General features: G+C 38.7%; 1 protein-coding gene and 2 long non-coding RNA genes across 3 annotated transcripts in view; all 3 read left to right on the top strand.

Annotated features, from left to right (window-relative positions):
- The window catches only part of LOC124390066 (polyadenylate-binding protein 1-like 2), a gene marked incomplete at its 3' end in the record, with an annotated part of 369,871 nt that overhangs the window by 259,995 nt on the left and 85,858 nt on the right, over positions 1-24,018 (top strand). The gene's annotated exons all lie outside the window — the stretch shown is intronic.
- LOC124389752 lies at positions 4,654-5,957 on the top strand. Its single transcript, XR_006926634.1, has 6 exons — positions 4,654-4,732; positions 4,907-4,976; positions 5,047-5,226; positions 5,447-5,505; positions 5,599-5,649; positions 5,741-5,957. It is a non-coding gene; the product is annotated as an uncharacterized LOC124389752 (long non-coding RNA).
- The window catches only part of LOC124389749, a 21,615-nt gene continuing 17,461 nt past the window's right edge, over positions 19,865-24,018 (top strand). Inside the window, exon 1 of the long non-coding RNA XR_006926631.1 lies at positions 19,865-19,926. This is a non-coding gene — a long non-coding RNA (uncharacterized LOC124389749). The remainder of the gene's footprint in view (positions 19,927-24,018) is intronic.

The raw sequence follows: 24,018 nt of genomic DNA, 5'->3' as shown, positions 1-24,018 counted from the left end.
TAACTACCTTTATGAACCTAAATGGTTTATAAAGGTCTGAATGGTTATAAATGATTATATAGATGATCTACGATTCAAACCCTGACACCCTGAAGGACATACCTGAGGTAAGACATGGACAACTGGAGTGAGGTTCCAAAGACACGGACATTCAGGTGGATAACTGTTCCAAAAACCGCAAACAAATCCAGCAAAACGAGCACAGATGACTTAAAAGCTGCTGGAGTCACAGAGCAGGACAGTCTTAGTTGAGTGGCCTCTTTGGAAAGCAGACTAGTACAGGAGGTTGCTTTGTGGGAGAAAGCACAACCAACATGACTCAGTCATTAAATGAATACAATTGTCTACTGCAGTGTTTTATTGATAAAATCTTTGTTTTTTAACATAAAAAATACAATATACTTCTTTTTTAATTCTAGACCCATATTACATGTATTCATGGTCCCAGTTAACCCACAAAAGTAATGTAAATTGAATGTAATATTAGTTATTTTACCTTGACTTCAATACCAATTCCAAAATGTTCAAAATTTTTAAAGCAATTGTGTCAGTGCCTCAGTAGTATTGAAAACGATCCCCAGCCCTACTCTAAGCCCTCACCCTCATGACCCATGCATAAAGATTATACTACTACTACAATTAATAATAACAACAACAAGTTGATTTGTGCTACACACCTTTGGCATGCTTTTCTGCTGCAGAGCTCCAGTTTTTCCACACGACCTAAAACCAAGAACAATATTTATGACTTTGTATTGCAGTCACACATTACATACATATGTTCCACTGAGACAATGATTCAAAAGATCAGCTGGAAAGGTTCACATACATTTATATATCTTACTGTGACTTAGCTGCTTCACTGTATTACAGAGGGTTGTTACTGTCTAGAACTGTCTAAGCTTCTAGCACATTTTCACAATCCAAACGATTCAATATGTAATGAGAGTTTACTTATCCAGCCAGGATTTACTTTTATTCAGTGTTTTGTCCTTTAGCTGTTGTTATGTGACTTTACAAAATACTACACGTTTTAACTTCAAAACTACATTTAACAACAGAAATGCGCAGTCACTATAAAATGTGCTTCACATGTTTGAAATGCGTACCTTAATCAGCTTGATGTCTTCTGTAGTTTCCTCAGTTTATTGTAGTTTGTGATGTTTAGTAGCCATGTGTGTATCGATACCAAATATCGATACTATCGATACTGGGGATGGTATCGAAAAGTATCGATCCAAAAGTCAAAGTATCGATACTTTTCGAAAACGAAAAGAAAGAGTGAGGGCGAGGTTGCTCGCCAGTCGCGACTCGCGAGTGCGTGGTATCATGGAGCCAGCAGACAAAAAACGGAGCGCTGTGTGGAAGTATTTTACTGCTGTAGATGAGACCATAGCGAATTGCGACGTGTGTAAAAAGTGTATTCGCTACTGTGGTAACACCACAAATTTACATAAGCACATGAAACAACATGACAAAGAGCGTAGCGAACTACAAAAAGAACGAGAGGAGGCCAAAGTTTCAGCCCTGTCGGCAGCAAGACAGAAGACACTGGCAGAGTCCTTTCAAGAGAAATATTATCCAGGTAGCTAAATGTATATGTTAATGTATTTATTTAATACATGTATATGTTTAATATGTATAACCTTAGATGTAAAACTGCGGTTTACATCTAAAGGGATTGTTTTGCTTTACGAATATAGTGTCATTTGTACTAACGAACAAACAAAATGAATAATAAATTTGTTACAATATTTATGAATTTTTGTTAATGTTTTTTAATGAAAACTAAGATTAACAAAGTGTGTGTGTGTGTGTGTGTGTGTGTGTGTGTGTGTGTGTGTGTGTGTGTGTGTGTTTAATTTAACCATGAGAAGGAGACTATAGGATTGCTTTTTTAAGCTACAAGTGGATAGGCTATAAACTAAAACTAATAATTTTGTTATTTCACCTAGGTGATTCCCCACGAGCGACCAATATTACAAGAAGCCTTGCTAAAATGATTGCAAAGGACCTGCAGCCTGTCTCCATTGTTGAAGATGAGGGTTTTAGGAATTTTGTGAAAATACTTGACCCACGTTACAGAATTCCAAGTAGGAAACAAATGATGGGGGAAAAAATACCAACACTGTATAAAGAGTGCCACTCAAGTGTGAAAAAGGCTATAGATGGTGCAAATAGTGTTGTACTTACAACAGACATGTGGACATCAAGGGCCACAGAGGCTTACTTAACTGTTTCATGCCATATTATTGACGAGAACTGGCAAATGCAAGCATATGTTCTAGAAACCTGTAGTTTTGAAGGACAACACAGTGCTGAAAACATTTGTTCAGAATTGAAAAGAGTCACTGAGGAATGGGGCATAACAGACAATGTTCAGGCTGTAATCACAGATAATGCTCCAAACTTTGTTGCGGCTGTGCGCAAAGCAGGTTGGGCACATTATCCATGTTTTGCACATACCCTAAATCTGGTGGTGAAAGACTCTATGAAGGCGCTCCCAGATCTTCTTCACGTGCCGCAGAAATGCAGTGCTATTGTATCTTTCTTTCATCACAGCACAAGAGCAGCAGAGAAGCTCAAGGAAATTCAGAACCAACTTAAATATCCAGAACACAAACTGAAACAGTCAATCGAAACCAGGTGGAACTCCGTGTTCTATATGTTTGAGAGACTGTTAGAGCAAAAGAAGGCTGTGACTATTGTCCTCTGTCTTCTTGGAAAGCCATCCCTTTGCTTAAGTGAGGAGGAGTGGTCCATGATCACTCGTTCCATTGAAGCTTTGAAACCATTTGAAGAAGTTACAAAAGAGATATCAACTGAAACACATGTTTCAGTTTCAAAAGTAATTCCCTGGTGTCACTACTTCTGAGATCAACAGCATCTAATGTTTGCCAAGGTAGCAATTTAGTTGCTGAGCTGTCAGCACAATGTCAACGTCGTTTTAGAAGTACTGAGACGTTTTATCGTTATGCTGTCAGTACCTACCTGGACCCAAGATTTAAAGACCTGGGGTTCCGTGACATGGCAAATGTTGAATCTATGAAAAAGCGACTCATCACAGAAATTCAGCCATTGAGTCAGAGCCCTACCTCTTCAGTGTCAGCTGCTGATTTAACCTCAAGCCCAGCTACCAGCTCGACCACAGCAATGGCTACTGCATCTACCTCAAGCTCCCCTGCAGAAGCAGCAGCTTGCCCTCCTGCAGCAAAATGTGGGATATGGGCAGAATTTGACTCTCAAGTCCTTGCATATCAGCAGCATCGTTCTACTAGCACTGATGCCATAATTGAAATGCGCTGTTACTCAGAGGAGAAGCCAATTCCACGAGACCAAGATCCACTACTTTGGTGGAAAATTAATCAGGCAACATTTCCCTCTCTGAGTAAGCTTGCCAAGAAACACCTGGGAGTCATTGCTTCCTCTGTGCCTGCAGAAAGAATTTTTTCAAAGGCCGGACAGTTAATAAGCCACAAAAGACATTTATTGAAAGGGAAACATGTAAATATGTTATTGTTTCTCAACAAAAATCTGTAGCTTAGTAGTTCTCAACTTTTGTTTAGGTATTAGATATGGTGTGTACTTTGTTCATAAGATAAGGCAGTATTCTAAATAGGAAATTATTTAATTTGTTATTAAAACAGCTGCTTTATTTTCTAGTAATAATTTTGTGCACTTTATTTTTTGTTAACGCGAAATAAGTACAGTTAAAGGGAGAAATAATTGTTACTATATTGTTGTTTAATGTATATTTAATAGTATTGTTCAGTTTTTCTGCTAATTTTATTACTGTTATTGTAATTTCCTTGCTGTTGTGATGTTTGCATAGTTTATTACAATAATATACTTTTTTCATTTGAAAATGTCTTGTTTTTTGTTAACCTCACACATGACCAATTACAGAGCAAATCACATCACAAAACACAGATGTATTCAGATTAACAAAATTATGCAATCACTTTATAGTGATACAGTGATATTCGCTACGCAAGAAAGTAAAGGTAATTTAGATTGTGCGCTAAAAATAAAAAAAAGTATCGGTATCGGTATCGATATCGGCGATATTGGCCTGTTTTTACTTGGTATCGGATCGATACTAAATTTTGCAGTATCGCCCATGACTAATGTTTAGTGAAAAAGCGTGTTATTATCTTAATCATTTCCCAGAGGAACAGCCTGAAACTAATTCAAACCGTTGTGGGCGGAGCTAATTCAGCTGCAATTTAAAATTTGTGTCAGTATGCGCTGCAGAGCCTAACCTGAATCCTTCTTATTTTTCTTTAATGGTGGTTTGTGAACCTACTAGCACGATGATATGAGCAGCGGTGGTGTAGGAGACCAGGGGGGTATTCCAGAAAGCTTGGTTAACTTACCATTTGATAAATCATAACCTCTGGGTTGATTTACCCCAAACAGGCATACCATGAGTATGTCGGTTCCAAAACACCTGAGAAGAGTTAGTTTAATCAACCTCCAACTGGTTACCCAGAGGTAATGCGCGTGCACGGTGCATATATAAAGACATTCTTAATGGCGCGCCGATTTCACGAGTCACCCTGGAAACTCAAAGCGAAAAAAGAGAGCGGCGTAGTTCACAGAGGCAGAGTTGGAGGTTTTAATGCACGCTTTTGAGGAGTTTAAGCCAATAATATTAAAAAGAAGCAATACAGCTGCATCGGCTAAAGCAAGAGAGTTGGCTTGGCAAAAAAATAACGGACAGAGTAAATGCGTGAGTGTATTAAATTACAAATTTGGTATTGGCTCCCGTTTTAATATAATGCAAAATAATGAAGTATGACTTATACATCCTTTTGAATATGTTATATCACTATGAAAGCATTTACTTTTCCTGCCATTTATTGCTTTAGTTTAAAATAATAATGTATATTTCTTATTTAATAAGGTGTAATCCTTCTGGAGCCACAAGAACTTTATGCCAAGTCAAAATGAAACACAAAACATTCTGCAAAAAGGTAATATTTGATTACACAATTACTGAACTATTATTATAACAAGATTTAGCATATTCATTCTGTCATGTAGCTAATAGAAAGAAGACTAAAGCCCGTCTAACTGGCGGGGGCCCACCACCACCTCCCCTCACTCCATCTGAGGAGTTGGCTCTGTCCCTTAATAAAGGGTGACCAGTGGTTGCTGGCATTCCAGGGGGCAGTTCATCGCACACACCATGCACCACAAGTGATGGTGAAAAAATGGTGAAATGTAAGTTTACCTCTATGATTTGTTTTCATTTTTTGTCCTAATAAATTACTATCTCTGTCACTTAAAGGCTTTTTGAACAAGATAAATTTTTATGTAGGCTTATTTTATTTAACTGCATATGATGTATAGGCTACTGTGGACTTTGTCTAACATGTTACTCTTTTCATGTATTATTTTCTTTTATAATATTGAGAATTTAATGGGTTGTGTGTTCTTATAGATACTGATGGACGTATTGTATTATTGAACCCTCCAGAAAGAACACAGTCTGTCACAGTTGTAAGTGATTTGTTGTCAGGTACCTTTAGTTGCTTTTAGGTTTTTTTTTTGCCAGATAATGAGATAATGTATACTTGAATATTTCTCCTGTAGGATGAAGATGATGATGAAGAGACCACATCTGCTGTGACAGAAGTGGACAATGTTGGTAGATCCACTGAGCAATGATGCATACCACTATAATGTATGGCCCCATTTTGCATTAGAGTAACAAACTGTCATTGTCCTTTCACAGTACATACCCAGGGATTTGCCCACAGATGAGGGTCCTTCAACCTCAGCACACAATCTAAGCAGGGTAAGAATTTGTGTCCAGGTGTCCATATTTTAATTGATTTGTATAAGAGTGACCTTATACAGCTTCAAATGGAAGAGAAAAGGCTCCTCATTAAAAAAGCAGCACTTGAAATTGAATTACTGGAGCATCGCCTTAAGGTGAGAACTTGTCTGAATATTAATCTGTTGCATGTTAAAAGTGTGTGTGTGTGCGAGTGAGTGTGTGTGTGTAAAGCAATATAAAAAAACATTTTATTGAATTTTACTTTTATTGTTTTCCAGGAAATAAAGAAATAAACTGCCTGGCAGACCAGTGCAAAAAAATTTATAAAAGTAATTTTGACAGATCCTGTCTCTCAAAAGTCTTCCGTCTCTGTTGGCCTCTAAAATCTGTAGGTGTTCCTCTGGGCCATCTTCCTCAATACAAGGAGGGTGGCTCTCTCCTCTTATAGTGGCAATATTGTGAAGCACAACACAAGCCACTATAATGTCGCATGCCCTCTCTGGACTAACCCGAAACCCACGCAGACACTGAAACCGAGATTTGAGGATCCCTATAGTCATCTCCACCTTGGCCCGTGTTCGGCTGTGAGCCAGGTTAAACCGTGTCTGTGGTCCAGGCTCAGGTTCAGGGTAGGTGTCATTAAATAGGGCAGACAAGGGTATCTTTTGTCCCCCAGCAAGTAACCATTGTACTGTCCTGTAATGATTGAAGTGTACAACACAAATGTAGTAAAAAGAAAAGAAAAACAATTGTATAAAGTAAAACATACCCTGCTGAAATGTCTGGCATAATGATGACTCGTGGAAAATTCTGGCATCATGCACAGATCCTGGCCATTTTGCCTCAACATTGGTAATGATTTGGGTTGCCTCACATATCACCTAGTTAGTGAAAAAAGTAATGACTTTAATAATTTTAAGAAGGGAAAAAATTAAGTTGTTACCTGCACATTGATGCTATGAATAGATTTCCTATTAACATAGTCTCCCTCATTTATTGGTGGAGCTTTAATAGGAATGTGAGTGCCATCAATGCACCCAATTACATTTGGAAACCCTGAAACAGAAAGTTATGGAAGTATGAAGTGTGTGTGCGCATAATGAATACATAGTATAGATATAAATAATGACTAAATATTAAATATGCGTCATAGATTTTACTACAAAGGACAAACCTGCCACTCTGTGGAATTCGTCTTTAATAACAAGCAGAGGTTTATGGCCAGGGAACTGTACAAACGTGGGTAAGAACTGTTTAAATGCCAGACATACTGTACGAACGACTCTACACACAGTTGCCTTTCCCACGTGCTCCGAATCGCCCACACTGTACAAAAACTGGCCAGACGCAAAAAACCTAAGTGCTATGCACAGAATGTTTTCTGTGCTAAGCGCAGAACCGCGGTTTGTCACATTTGCGATACGCGGTTTTAAAAGACGTGTTAAATAAACTAACGAATCTTTTGAAAAACGATAACGCTCTTTTAAATATTCATTAGGGTATGCAAACACATCAATACGTGGTCTTATAACCCTCTCCCGACGAAAAAAAACTCGTATAATTTGTGCTTTCTACGTCCACAGGATCCTCATCAAAAGGGCACGCCATGCTCACCAACCTTCTGAAACGAAGTTACACTGAAACATAACCTCTTCCCGAGCAGGTTATCTTCAGAGAGTCAGTTGCTATGGTTACATACATACCCAGAAAGTTACCTCCGTTTTTGGAACCGAAAGTTGAGGTTATCCACGAACTTACCCTTAAACATACCCAGGTATTATTATTATTATTACATTTACATTTATATAGCGCTTTTCTGCAGCACTCAAAGCGCTTTACATATGAAAGGGGGGATTCTCCTCAACCACCACCAATGTGCAGCATCCACCTGGATGATGCGACGGCAGCCATATTGCGCCAGAACGCCCACCACACACCAGCATATTAGTGGAGAGGAGATAGAGTGATATAGCCAATTAATATGAGGGGATGATTAGTAGGCCAGCGGCAAGTTTTTTTTTTGTATGTCACATAACCCCCCAGGAGAACCCGTGCAAGGAATCCAAAAAGTGTTTTGTTGGTTGACACTATTGATTAAGTGCAGGTTGCTTTTTATTTTATTTTATTATTTTTTTTATTTATTTGATGATTTTTTTTAAAGAAGCTAATTGTTTTGAGTTCTTTACTGTTTAAAATTTCATACTGGACCAATGCCTTATGCCTTATTTTTAATAAAAAAGGTTTTTTGAGTACTGTGTAATTTTTTTAAACATTATATTGTATTATACTTGATTAGATTTTTGTAGATTATAGGAATTGTTACTGAAAAAATATCAACCACAAAAACCTAAATTATTAACTTTTTGTTTACTGGGACATGGGCAAATACCACATTATTTATATATATATATATATGTCTTTATGAATGATATATGTAGTTAGGACCTATGGGAAAATAATATAATGCCAAATAATTGTTAATAGGAGCATTTATCTGCAAGACAAGCTTAAAAGAGTAGTAAAAGAAACAATGCATAATTTTACTGTATGTAAAAATACTATTATTTGACATTTATAACTTTGCTTTAACCTTTATTAGGTTACCATTAACTGTCTTTAATGGTAATAAAAACACTCACAATTATTACAAAAATAATCTGTAAATATTAAATATCATTCTATGTAAAAATACAAATTGATAAATTTGATGACAGAACGTTAAAATACAGAAAATATATGTAAAACAACAGGCCTTTTGTTGTAGATTGAAAAAAAGGTAAATTTCTATAAAAAAAATACAGACAATTAATTGTAAAAAAACTTTTTTTTTAAACAGTGTACGCATTGCAGATGCAGGAAGACAAAATAGGCCGCAAAATTGGAACGAGACGGCAATAAAGACGTTTTTGCAGAAGTATTTACTACATTTTCATGTATACTAAAAGGATAATACCTCACAGACCAAAACAGTCTGAAGATCTTTTTTAGTTCATTTATGTAAACGATTTCATCTTCATTTCAAATAAATAAAAGAGATATTCTTGTAAATGTTTTAAAGTAATGATGGTGTTTTAAACTAAGCATTTCTGAATACATTCTTAATCTAAAATAAGACTACAGGAACATTTTCCACTGGTGTTTGAGATCAGTTGCTCAGGTGAAGATCTGCAGAGCTGCAGGTTCTAAATACATTTTTTCAATTAAACAAAACACCAAATTAATGATATGCAAATTTAGATTGAAATAAAATACTTTACTGACACTGTATCCTAAACGCTGTATTAGGATGTACTGCAGGTACAGTAAATCTTTCCCTGGTGAAGAGAAGAAAAGGGCAAAACCCACTAATAAAAGACAGATTATAAGATGGATGACAGAAAGAATAAAAGATCAGCACTGATTTATGGCTCCATGAATTAATAAATAGAAACATTAAGATTTATAATTAAATCTAATCCACATGTCAAGATGTGATCATAACCTTTGGTAAAATAAAAGCTGATTCTTTCATGTAAAACACTATTCGTCAACAAACATTAGTGACTTTTGGGTCTTCAATATCAAGGTTTACTTCAAATGTTAGGATCTTTTAGAGATCTTTTTCAAACATTGGAGCATTAATTGTTTTTGTTATTAAACCAACAAATTTTTTTTCGTTAAACTTCTCTCTGGACATGCACTCTGGGCGTGTCTCTGTTTATTCGGGTCTGTGCGGCAGTAATGGTGAGTCGAGGCGAAAGCAAGACGAGTTTCTCAAAGTGGAACTATGCTCATTATTTCACTTGAATTGAGTATAAAGACAAAAACTTTTTAGTCTAATGTAAGCTGTGTCTTTCTGGTTCTAAGGTCGTATCTTCTGCGATGCCTGAGGAGCTAGAAGCTAGAAGCTAACCCGGTGTTCTGTTCTACATTGTTGATAGTTTTCATACTGAAGCTGTGAAAGGAACATTTTTAAGAGCTCAACACAACAGCTTTTATGATGCAGAAGCCACTTTAGTTTTTGATTGTGAATATATTATTCAGCTTGTTTTGTTATTTATTTCAGAAATGCTTGTGATATATTCAGTTTGTGCAGGTCTGACTTAAATAAAATAGTGTTTAAAATGTACTTTGTGTTTAAGTCAGTTTTGTGTTTGTATAGACCATAATGCATAAAAGGGCATTAATGGGAACATTAAAGAAGGTTCTTTTAAAAAGTAACTAAAAAGTTACTTTTAACAGTAACGCATTACTTTTTGGTGTAAGTAATCAGCAAAGTAATTGAGTTACTTTTTGAATGAAGTAACGAGTAACTGTAACTTGTTACTATTTTTTAGTAAGTAGCATAACACTGGTGATAAGTATAGTATATTTAATCAAACTCATGTAACCTATTTACTCCAAGTATAATTAAAATAATAATAATCAGTTACTAATAAATAGAGTAGAATAAGGTCTGACTAATGTTATGAGTGTGTAGGAGAAACAAAAACGAGGCAGACTTAAGCATGTTTATTGGAAAATAAGAGTTTGTGGGCCATTGCTGCTGCAGAAGCCATGGGTGAGCAATCAGGATCAGACTCAGGAGAAGATATGGGAGGATAATAATAATGATCAGGTGAGAGAACGGGGGAAGTAGAAGAATATTCAGTGGGGGGCCAACATGAAGGATAAGGAGGAGATGGTAGAGTTGATGCAGGAATGCTGGAGTTGTCATAGTCTTCATTGTTGGTCTGTGTCACCTGATGATAAACAGCAGGAAGGTCAGACGAGGTCTGTGTGCCCATATCACGTGTAAAAGTATTCTTCACGATGCGAGGAGGCAGACAGGGGTTCTCTGGAACAGCTGGAGTAGAGAGATGTTTAATAAATGGAGCAATCTCAGTGGTGAGTAAGAAGAGCTGAAACTGATGATACTGTCGGCGGAGAACGCTCCTAAGAGCTGTCCCAGAACGTCTGTGAGATGGAGCTAAATAAAAGAAACCAACAGAGATATGATGTAAAAGGGTGAACTCACAATGAATAAATATAAAAATGTATATGTTCATGTAGGGACAAAAGTAACAAGATTATAAATTAGGGGTTACCAACCTTTTTGACACCGAGAGCAACTTCTTGGGTACTGACTAATGTGAAGAGCTACCAGTTTGATACACACTTTTGAGATAAAAAATGTGTTCAATTTACCTTTAATTATGTTAATATTAATAATTAATGATATTTATCTATGTCAGGGTGTCAAACTCAATTGCACAGGGGGCCAAAACTCAAAGCACACTTTACGTCACGGGCCGAACAGAATAAACATTCTGATCCAAGATGGCGGCGCGGCAGTAGCTCGCAGCGGCCTCTCCGGATCCAAAAATGGTGCTTTCACCATATTTAGCCCGACCTTCCACAATACATGGACACCAGAGTCAGCTGTGTTCATGTGTACGACCGCCAGACACTGCTACAGTACAGGCATCATGCAACCAACAATCTGCATGATGATCTTATTAACAACCTTCGCGACCTCGGCTTGCTGCGACCTCGGCCACAAAGACCAGGCCCCCAGCCCTCGGTGTTACCTGATGCCGGTGGCCGGGAGAGGAGACGTCGAAAGCTCTGTTCGAGGAAGTGGAAGCGCGGCAAGCGGGCGGGTGTCCGTGCTAGGCTAAATGCTAACCCTAGCCGGCCGGCTCTCCCGTCCATTCTTCTTTCCAACGTCTGCTCCCTGGATAATAAACTGGACTACATCCGACTCCAGCAAACCACACGGCGAGAGTTTAGAGATTGTTGCGTCTTTGTTTTCACGGAGATGTGGCTCAGCGACAGAGTTCCGGACGCCGCCATCCAGCTAGACGGGCTAACCGTGTTTCGAGCCGACAGAAATGCAGCTCTGTGCGGTAAGACTCGCGGTGGTGGCGTGTGTTTATATCAACACGGAATGGTGTAAGAACTCTGTGCTTGTTTCATGCTACTGCTCATCGCTAGTGGAGTTTGTGACTGTTAGATGCAGACCTTTTTATTTACCACGGGAATTCACCACAGTTTACATCGTCGGAGTGTACATTCCTCCCAGCGCTAATGCTAAGGAGGCACTGAGTGAACTCTACGGCGCTATTAGCGACCTGCAGAATGCTCACCCCGACAGATTGTTTATTATCGCCGGAGATTTCAACCATGCAAATCTCAAGACTGTGCTTCCTAAACTCCATCAGCATGTGGACTTTGCAACGAGAGGAGCGAACACGCTGGATCTTGTTTACACAAACATCCCCGGCGCGTATCGTGCGGAGCCCCGCCCCCATCTCGGATACTCAGACCACAGCTCTGTTATGTTGATTCCAGCATAAAGACCGCTCATCAGACGCTCTAAACCGGTTCTGAAACAGGTGAAAACCTGGCCAGAAGGAGCTACTTCTGCTCTTCAGGACTGTTTTGAGTGCACTGACTGGGACATGTTTAGAGAGGCTGCAACCAACGGCGATTCCATTAACTTGGAGGAGTACACGTCATCAGTGACCTGCTACATCAGCAAGTGCGTTGACGATGTGACCATCTTAAAGACCATCACCACACGCTCCAACCAAAAGCCGTGGAGGACTGCAAATGTGCGTGCGCTGTTGAAACAAAGAGACTCTGCCTTTAGAACAGGGGACAAGGCGACCTTAAAAACAGCAAGGGCCAAACTGTCTCGTGCTATCAAAGAGGCAAAGCGCGCGCACGCGAAGAAAATCCACGACCACTTCCAGGACAGTGGAGACACTCGGCGCATGTGGCAGGGCATCCAGGCGATCACGAATTACAAGACAACATCACCTGCTTGTGACCGTGACGCCTCCCTCCCAGATGCACCGAACGACTTCTACGCCCGGTTTGAGGTACAGAACAATGTGGTGGCGAGGAAGACCATCCCTCCTCCCACTGACCAGGTGCTCTGTCTAACCACAGCTGAAGTGAGGAAAACTTTATGCAGAGTTAACCCACGGAAGTCTGCTGGACCTGACAACATTCCTGGCAGAGTGCTCAGGGAATGTGCAGAACAACTAGCAGATGTCTTCACTGACATCTTCAACATCTCCCTGAGCAGTAACGTTGTTCCCACGTGCCTCAAGACAACGACCATCGTTCCTGTGCCAAAGAAATCGACTGTCTCCTGCCTCAATGACTATCGTCCCGTCGCGCCCACTCCCATCGTGATGAAGTGCTTCGAGAGGCTCGTCATGGGGCACATCAAGACACAGCTTCCACCCTCCCTGGACCCCATGCAGTTTGCGTATCGTCCAAACCGTTCCACGGACGATGCCATCTTCACAACCCTCCACCTGGCCCTCACCCACCTGGATAACAAGGACTCGTATGTACGAATGCTGTTCATTGATTTCAGCTCAGCATTCAACACAATCATTCCTCAGCACCTGATCGAGAAATGGAACCTTCTGGGCCTGAACACCTCTCTCTGCAACTGGATCCTGGATTTCCTGACTGGGAGACCTCAGGCAGTCCGGATCGGAAACAGCATCTCCAGCACCACCACACTGAGCACTGGAGCCCCCCAGGGCTGTGTGCTCAGTCCACTGCTGTTCACTCTGCTGACTCACGACTGTGTAGCAAAGCACAGCTCGAACCACATCATCAAGTTCGCTGATGACACGACCGTGGTGGGTCTAATCAGCAAGAACGATGAGTCAGCATATAGAGAAGAGGTGCAACGGTTAACTGCCTGGTGTGGAGCAAACAACCTGTCTCTGAACGTAGACAAAACGAAAGAGATGGTTGTGGACTTCAGGCGAGCACAGAGCGACCAATCTCCACTGATTATCGATGGATCCTCTGTGGAGATCGTCAAGAGCACCAAATTCCTTGGTGTTCATCTGGCGGACAACCTCACCTGGTCACTTAACACCAGCTCCATCACCAAGAAAGCCCAGCAGCGTCTCTACTTCCTGAGAAGGCTGAGGAAAGCCCATCTCCCTCCCCCCATCCTGTCCATGTTCTACAGAGGGACCATTGAGAGCATCCTGAGCAGCTGCATCACTGCCTGGTTTGGGAATTGCACCGTCTCGGATCGCAAGACCCTACAGAGGATAGTGAGGACAGCTGAGAAGATCATCAGAGTCTCTCTCCCCTCTATCATGGACATTTACACCACACGCTGCATCCGCAAAGCACACAGCATTGTGGACGATCACACACACCCCTCACACACATACTTCACCCTCCTACCATCAGGAAAACGGTTTCGAAGCATTCGGGCCATCACAACAAGACTGTGTAACAGTTTCTTTCCACAAGCCATCAGGCTTCTCAATACAAAGAACTGAACAGAACTCACACACACTCACTTACACACACACACACACACACACACACACTCACTCTGTGTGTTACTGAACTGTACAACCTGGACTAAACACAATCATCACTCATCTTGATCCACTCCACCACCATTTATCTATTTATTATTATTTATACTCACAACTTGTATTCAGTATAATGTTTACATGCTGTTTTTGCACCTTTTGTATTCAATAGAATGTTTACATGCTGTCTTTGCACCTCCTTGCTGCTGTTTTTTTTGCACTACATTGCTCTGTTCTGTTTGTACTTTCTCCTGGGTATAGTTTTTACATTTTTCCTCACACAGTACTGTATATTTAAGTATACAGTAGTTTTACTAGTCAGCGCTATACTTGGTTTTTGTCTTTTGTCTTGTCTTGTGTTGTCTGTCTGCACTCTGTCTGTCTGTACTGTTCTTTTGTTTGCACTGTTTGCACCAGGCTGCACTCGATGCACTTTATGTTGTTTTGTTGTTTAGTGTAGCACCAGGGTTCCGGAGGAACGTTGTTTCGTTTTTACTGTGTACTGTGTACCACTGTGTATAGTAAAAATGACAATAAAAGCCACTTGACTTGACTTGACTTGAACACACTAAAACAATGTTTTTTTTAACATGAATATTTAAAAAAACAGACAGGAATATTATTCCAGAACAAATAAAATTTCACTTTAAATAACCTAAAGTATTTTGCTCTCCATAAAAATATATCATCAAAAAGATCATTTTGAGAAACCAAGAGCAATTGGAGAAACATGTAGCTCAGCTGAGGGCACTTTGGGTTCTGACTATGAGAAACAGCAGAAACAGAAAGCTGAACCTCTACAAGCCCAAAGAGTTGCAGAAAATCTCTGAGGAAACAAAGATTCTTAGGTGAGGGAAGAGAAATGAGGATGGAAACCCGAGAGTGACTGAAGGAAGCTGTACAGCTGTTCAGCAATATGACTTCAGCACTATAGAAAGAAAACAAGAGAAGGAGGAGATCAAGCTGGACATGTCCTACATATAATAAAGTACAAAAATATCAGTGATTATTGTAATGAAATATTTTTTATTCCTTCAAAATAAATAAATATCTTAAATATAGTGTGTGTTTTGTTTCTATTATTAAAGTGTTGGACATTTAAATTTAACTAAGAATTAAAATCCACATGATAAAATTTTGGGAAAACGGGACAAAAGTAAATGATAATAAAATAAAGGTTCTGTTTAAACCCAATTTTACATGAACAGAAGTTAAAGTAATAAAATAAACAGTAATTAAACAGTATTCACAGTATCAGTTTAAATATTAAATCACAGTAACACAGAGATTAAATCAGTTTACAATACATGAGTTCTTCATGGGTTCATCTGATGCACACAATACTATAAAGTTTAGTTCTGATGCAGCCTTATAACATCATAGTTCAAGTATAACTTTTGAATACTGCAGTTAGTAGAAAAACATCAGAAATAACTATTTAATAGATTCATTTTAATAATTCAGTCCATTTAGTTTGGTCAATTCAGTTCGAAAAGATTCGATTAGATGATTTCGACTCCTTAGATTCAGTTCAAGTAACTCGGTTCAAGAGTTCAGTTCGGTCACTTCTATTCAAAACAATGAGGTCGACCGAGACTGAATCCATAGATAGTTCAAGAAATGTCCTTTTAGCAGTCACTCAAAAAGAAACCAGCAGGTGGTCAAAATGTTCCTACTCTGTTTCTGGATTAGTTTCAGGGGTTCACCTCAGTCAGCTTCATCTGGTCATTTTTAATTCTACAACATTCATATAGTCACTCGGGTCCAATCTTCCCTCTGTAATCTGTACATGCGCAAAGTGAGTGTGTGTGTGTGTGTGTGTGTGTGTGTGTGAGAGAGAGATAAAGAGAAAGAGAGCGAGAGAAAGAAAGTGAGTGACATGATGATGTCACAGGCAGAGGGCGGGGCATCTAGGTGTGATGTCACAGTGTGACACGTCTATATAAGTCAGAGCGTGCTTTTGTTTCTCATTTGTGAATTTACCAATTGTAAGTAAAGAGACACTAAAATTGACAACCACCAAACCAGCAAACAGCAGCAAGAAGCAGCAGCAATTAGCAGCAACTAAAAAAACATTAAAAATTTTCTTCTATTGAACATTTCTTCATACAGGTACCTGGTAAGTCGTCTAAAAAATTATGGCAGAATATTGTAGATTATTTAGTAGAAGACTCGAAAAGTAAAAAGTAATTATTTAGTGACATTAGCATGGGTAACTAGCCGGCTAGCTAAGCATAGCTTTTATAGTTTATCTTTTTTAATTAATCCATCAAATTGACCTAAAAATTAGTATATAATCTATTAGATACAATGAAGTATCTAATTTAACCTATTTAGCCCATATTTTAATCAAACTCATGTAACCTGTTTACTCCAAGTATAATTAACATAATATACTAATAAATAGAGTAGAATAGGGTCAGACTGGGACTACAATTTTAATAATCCTTGCAGCCGTGGCATGTTTTATCTGTTGTGGAATTCCTTGCCATTGTTTAGACAATACGTACAGCTCCCAGTGTATAAAATTACAGGTGAAGAGTCTTCTACAGAAAACATCTCCACAGATATGGATCAAAACATCTATGTGGATTTGGATGGAGGGATTATGGCCCTAGTCAATGAGAAAAAATGACTGTAACAAACGTTTCCTTATAACTAAAAGCACTAAATCCTTTCTATGCTTTAATTCTGATCCTTTGATTATATGGTATAAATCGTTGTTGTTGTGTGTATTTTATGCTGTGTGCAGGAACATGGCAGCTCGTGAACAAGGTATGCAAGGTATGCGTCTGCATCAAGGCACGTGTGCGTACATCGAAGCATGTGCTGAAGGGTATCGCTTCAACTTTGACACCTTTAGAGCTACCTGCGATGCTTGTTTTTTCCTTGTACTTCTAAAGCACCGCTTGTGGTGCCTGGAGCAGCCCACCTGTCCTTTAGGTAAACGGTGCCATAATTTACCCCGTAAATGGTTCAGGTTTCCTCCAGAAAAGGACGAATTTGTTTGGGAAACTGATGCGGACCCGTTCAGACCGGTGATTGACATTCTGCACCACGCTGACATGTTCTCCCCAGATGGAATGTGGCTAGATTCCATCCAGAACTCTGTCTATGATCTTCCTGCAGGACTTCAGCTGATCACCCGTATCTTTCATGTGCGTAGGGCTGTTACCCTTGTCCAATCGTTTGGAGTTCCTGCCCGCTCGCTGGGTGCTCCGAGAACTCACAGTTTTCTGTTCACGGACTTCGTCATGCAAAGCACCTTTGTAACGTACTACACCATCACCTTCTGTGGCTATGTTCTATGGACAACTGAACCAGCGAAACATCGTGATTGGAATTGTCGTCCTATCCTTTGTCGCAAATGTCACACAATCAGAAAAGACTCAATGGTATTCTCATCGAGACCTCACGGTGTTGGTTTGAGGTTTCACGATGAGGTGTGGTCTGCACTGAAGTCTCAAAGTTCTATATCTGCTCCCCTGCCACACTGGATCAGACGACTATCACCCATTCCAGTAAAAAAAAAGAAAAAAGAGAGAAAAAAAGGCAAGTGAGTCTGGACATCAAGGACAGGAACTGAAAGCTAAACCTCTCCATGTCCAATAATAATTAATAAAATCAATAAAAATCTAAAATATTAAATCACTTGTTTATTAAAGTGTTTAAATCCTGATTCTAAATCAGTGTTTCTCAGCTGGAGGATGCTTTAAAGCTAAATAATTAAAATCCACATGATAAACATTTGGGAAAATGTGACAAAAGAAAAATTGCACAATTATTAAAAAATGAAGTTAAACTATGATTTTTGTCTTCCTTTCAAACGCCGTATGACCTCCTCGTGGATTCTTGCATCTTGTTGATATCCCTCTTGTGGGGCAGGGGGCTGTAGCTCGGGGTCATAATGCTGAGGGGGAGGGATGTCAGGAGGGAGAGGGAAACTGGTCCTCAGTGCCACATTGTGCAAAACACCACACACCCTGATAATCTTACACACATTTTCCAGGTGGTATAGAAATCTGCCAGCTGAGACATCCAGAGCTCCACATCTGCATTTCAGGAGGTGAGGAGCATCTGAGGGGTGAAGCCTCTGTCACCTGTCATATTATAGACTACATCAGGACAATGTTAACAATTTCTACATGTTGTTAAACTCAACAAGAAGCCAGTCATCACGTCCTGCAGCTGTCTGTAGTCTGTTCCCTACACTGCTATGTGTCAGGATAAAGGAATCATGTGCTGAAGAAGGTCAGCGTGCCACAATGTTTGTGAGAGTCATGTTAGAGTCACATATTTGCACTTTAACAGAAAGTATATGCTGTTTATTAACATAAACAAATTCCTTTTTATATGAAGTCTTTACAGAAATATGAGTGCAGTCAATTGTGTTGATTACATTTGGAAAACTGAACATTGCTGCAAAGTGCATTTTAATTTCAGCCTGTTCTTGCACAGTGAAGGGAAACCTGATGTATCGACTACCCACCTTAATAATAACATCCAACATGACAGGCATTATGACACTCAGGGGCAGATACCAGACCTATAGCATGGGATTTAATAGAATTATATTATATTCAAAGAAGGTCTTTGTGAAAAAGTTAATTATATATAACATTTATATAAAGTCTTTCCCTGTCTGCCATTTCCCACTAGAAACAACCTGTTGTCATTAACCCCAGAGTGGTGAGGACCTGTATTTGAACGGGGATGGCATGGTTCCGGCGTGTTGCCCTCTGTAGTACTGGACCCAGTTCAGCACATAGATCCAGGAGCACAGCTGTAGGAATATAAATCAGCTTATTAGCCAGTCATCATCCAGACCAAGAAATCATCATGGTCCCTGGAGACTTTCTCTCCTTAATCTTCCATTGGCGTAATCCTCCAGCAGTGCCATCATGCAGCATTACACACGGGAGTCGCCACAGCATTTATGTTTTATTCCAGCTCATAATAGAAAGATCAAATAAACTAATATTTGGTCCTGTGCCATGAACATGTAAGCAATAATAGCTACAGAGTAGCTCCTGCTTCCCTCTGTAGCGGGTATTTAAATCCCATTTAAAATGCTTTCAGTGATTCTACATTCTGTTTCTATGAAGTGTTTCAACAGTTTGCATGTTAATTGGCTGTATGGTGCATTAAAGAGCATTTTAGGTGAATTTATGAACCACATCTGGCTGGAAAAGACACGTGTCCAAATACTTTTGACCACACAGTGTGTATCAGCTGAAAAGCAGCAGCTTCAGATCAGTCGCGTTTCCACTGGAATTCAATCTGAAATATCACTTTTAATTTTTATTATATGAAATATTTCATATTATATATTTGATATTATTACAGACAACCAATCATATTTCACTTCCTGACAATGTCTAAGCAAATGATGTTTGCGGATTTAGAACTCAAACCTGTTGGCCCCGCCCACTGCTTTGTGATCTGTGTTTGTGCCTATAGAGTTCTTTCACGCGCTCCGGTCTGAAGTTAATGTTGGGCGCATGAGTGTTCCCTCCACTTTTCACGCGTGCACATCGACGTTCCTTTCACTGTTATAGATCTATCGAGCGCGAGCTTCAACCCCGTTTTTGTCCCGGATTTAGCGGATTTTTACCCAAAGGTGAGATACTGTGAAATGTAGCAGCTGAGCTGCTCAGGGAACAGCTAGTGGACATTCTGGAGTCATGAACCTCTGCATTTCTTTTTCCAGTGTCCTGATTCTTTACACCTCTGATCATGAAATCAGAGTCCAGACGGAGATCTTTAGGAGAACCTCCACACACTCCTGCTGCTGCTGCTGCTGCTGGATCAAAGGTACAATTTATTCTTGTCTCAACTTTCAGTGTGGTTTGCAGGGCAAAGATACATCATAATGTATTTTTAAATTAAATAATAAAAAAATACCTTAACTTTAAGTGTATCACAATAAACTACTTTATTTATTTAAAAAAATCCTTTTACAAACACGAAATTTCTCCCCAAATCTTTAATCCAGGGGTGACAAACTCAAATTCACAGTGGGCCAAAATTAAAAGCTGGGACAAAATCGCGGGCCAAACTCAGTATTTATTGAAAAGTTTACTGTAATTGTGCATGTTTTGACTGCGGTTAAGCAGCAGCATCTTGAAAGTACACGGTTAAGCAGCCGCACTTTGTTTAGTGTTGCGCGTCTAATCTTGCAATTACGGTATGGGTGGTGGGAGGGGTCAAAATACATGTAAAGACGCTTCAGAAAGGCGTTTCCGTTATAATAAGACAAAAAACTAACCTCAGTGCATTTTTATCATGTTCTACATTCAAACACTCATTAACATTTTTCTTTATAGCTTTACCAAATCTTTCAAATAAATCTTATTATTTCAACTCATTTTACTGTGGAGTTTTAGAGAAAATTAAAGGCAAAATCACTCCAAGCATCAGTGCATTTTCAATCATATTCCATATTCAAACACTCATAAAACAGTTTTCTTTATAGGTTTGCTCAATCTTAAAAATAAATCTTATTCTCATTTCAACTCATTTTACTGTGGAGTTTTGAAGAAAAGTGAAGGCAAAATCAGTAAAAACCCCAGTGCATTTTTAACCATTCAACATTCCACATTCAAACACTCATAAAACTTCCTAGATAGTTTTTTTTTTTTTCAACTGATTCCTGTTCACAGTGATCCAGAATTTATTTATTTTGTATTTATTGTCAATTAATTTGACTTTATATTTTCAAGAAATTAAAGGCAATATTACTCAAAACATGTGTATTCTTTTACTTATTTCCATATTATTCACAAAAATCTAAATAATTTGTATAATTTTATTCTTTTTAGAACAGTTACACTGTTTCAGAAAAAATAAATTCTTGTTTTGTCCGAACATATAAAAATTGGAATATGGATTTCACTCCATTACTATGTTTTTTATTTTAAAACACAAATAAAACTTGAGCGAATAATGAAAGGTTGCAATTGTGCAGAGACAAGTTCAATTTACAATCAAATGTTGTGGAAACAAAATAAATACATAAATACATACAACGCATATTATCCTTTAATGTACATCACCAGGATGATACCACTCTTGGCATTTAGAGCACTGGACCATTAGTTCATTGTAATGAGCTGTTCTGCAAACACAGTAAACAGGTATCGCAGTTTTGGTCATGTTTGCCTCGGCTTCACTCTCTCGACTCATGTTTTTCGTTAACGAAGCATACAGTTGTGCCCTTAGCCTGCTTTCATTAAATATGCATACCTCTGGTGGGTGACCCTTGCAAACAGCATATACAAATGCTTTTGCGAACAACCCACAATTGCTGTTATTTGATTGCTGCTGCACAGCTGGTTGCAAATCATCAAACTTGCCTGACTGCGGCTTTACCAGCCAGGATAGTGTTCCTGGGTCCAGAGGGGTGCATTTGCTGTCATACACAGAGAGCTGATTTTCATTACAAAACAAATTGCTGACTGTGATCCAGTGGCATTGCCGAATGTTCAATATTTGCACAAACTTATTTTGTGGAGTTCCCACAATTCCACCATTTGGAATCGCACTAAAGGGCAGAACAGATTGAAACCCATCAATGTGCACATTGTCCTTTGCCATGAGGTAGCTGGCCAGGTCGATGATATCACAGGTCAACCAGTAATCAGGGGGAAGTATTTGTTGCAGCATTTGTATTTTTGGTGGCCTGCATAGTCTTCGAGGAGCAATTGTTTCTGATGGACCTGATTTATTCCAGATTGGCCCTTCGATTTTTGATTGTCTTCTCCTGATATTCTTTACTGGTTCTTTCTGTAGATACAGAAGATACAATTTAATTTTTTTAGATATTTTTTGTGCCAGTTCAGATTTAAATTTGATGCAATGTGAAGACAAAAAGTCAATCTTGTTTGTGATCTTAGTCTATTAAGTATCTTAATAATGAGGGACAGCAGTGTCAGTTCTACATTTTGGGACCTTCTAGAAGACCACATGATAAATGTGAGGGACCATGAGATAAAATGCAGTCATAATCATGCAATAATAAACCATTCTTTTAAATAATCAGCTGATTTTCCTTTGCCTTCAGTTTGCTCAGGTGTTTTGGACTACACTTACATTTGTTGTACTTCAGCACTATTATCTTTCCTCTCTGCCTGTGTTTTGTAATAGTGAAATTAAACATAGCAAATATGCTCGTCTCCTGCCATATTGACACTGGACATACAAATATTCAATTTCCAATCAATATATTTCTCTTTCTAAATAAGCTGTGAAAGTTAATTCAATAGATTGGAAGCCGTGACTCTGCTATCATAATACCAAGACATCAGTTTACACATTCAGTAACACTTTAAAGTGATTACAGATTACAGTGATTGTTCCCAATATTTGTACCTCACCAGTTAGAGATATATAAAAAAAATATGTATGTGTGTATATTTAAAGACTTCTCCTGACAAAAAACCCCACACACACACACACACATAAACCCATTTTATTTAAAATAAATAAGGATTTAGTTTAAAAGCATATGCTTCTGCTCTTTTTTTTAACAAAAATGTTTAGTTATTATTATTGTTATTATTATTATTATTATTATTATTATTATTATTATTATTATTATACACTCCGAATAATAATACCTTGTTTTTACATCTTGGAATGGAAGAACCTTGACTAGTGGAGAAACATATAATCCTTTAGGCCTCTGATGTCTCTTTTTCCACTGCTCCATTTCCACTCGAATGGACTACAAGAGACACACATACATCACACAGATTTCTTTTTTTTTATCTATTACATTTTTTTATGAAGTGTATCTTACAGCATCTTGGTTTATAGGACTGTGGTGAGACCTGCGATGTTGTGTGGATTAGAGACAGTGGCATTGAGTAAAAAACAGGAGGTGGAGCTGGAGGTGCAGAGCTGAAGATATTGAGGTTTTCATTTAGAGTGATGAGAATGGAAAGGATTAGAAATGAGTTTATTAGAGGGACAGCGCATGTAGGACGTTTTGGAGACCAGGTGAGGGAGGTGAGATTGAGATGGTTTGGACATGTGCAGAGGAGGGACATGGGGTATATCAGTAGGAGAATGCTGAGAATGGAGCCATGTGGAAGGAGGAAAATAGTAAGAAGAAGGAGGTTTATGGATGTGGTGAGGGAAGACATGCAGGTAGTTGGTATGAAGGAGGCAGATGTAGAGGACAGGGGGTTATGGAGAAGGACGATCCGCTGTGGCGACCCCTTATGGGAGAAGCCAATAGAAGAAGAAGAAGATATTAGAGCATCCTGGTTTATATTTAGGGAACATTGAATTAGCAATATTTTGTAAAAGGTGAAAGTACAAAAATATTTTATTACTCTCTTTCTTGTTCGTTCTGTGTCTTCATATTCATGGAGCAGTGCGTCGTGAATGCTCTGATAAATCTGGACAAAGTCATCCAATCTTGTCAATCTCCTTCTCTGGAACCTAATTTTTTTTAAGCCCCATTGACTTTTTTCCATTATTCCTTGTGTCCGATTGTCTTGTGTAAAGTTTTGAATTATGGACAACAAATTGTAGTTATTTGAGGCATTACATTTATGTAAAAAAAATTTTTATCAACAAGCTATTAAAATCAATCAGTTGATGTTTTACCTGATTATTGGACTAACTGACTTTTTTATAAATCTGCCTGAAATGTTGGTAGGCTGAGCCTGTACCATGACGTCCAATATCACCTAAAGAATTACATTGTTGGGGCGTAATAGCTGTTTTCTTCCCCATTAAGGTCAAGAGGTGCTTTCACTATTACCTTCTGGAAGTGGCTTTCAAGGGCTGTGTGTATATATATATGTATATATATATATATATATATATATATATATATATATATATATATATATATATATATATACAGTGCCCTCCACAATTATTGCCACCCCTGTT

The sequence above is a fragment of the Silurus meridionalis genome, chromosome 8, assembly GCF_014805685.1.
Source record: "Silurus meridionalis isolate SWU-2019-XX chromosome 8, ASM1480568v1, whole genome shotgun sequence".
Classification (NCBI taxonomy): Eukaryota; Metazoa; Chordata; class Actinopteri; order Siluriformes; family Siluridae; genus Silurus; species Silurus meridionalis.
Note: the sequence above shows the minus strand (reverse complement) of the source record. Positions and strands in the feature narration are given on the sequence as shown.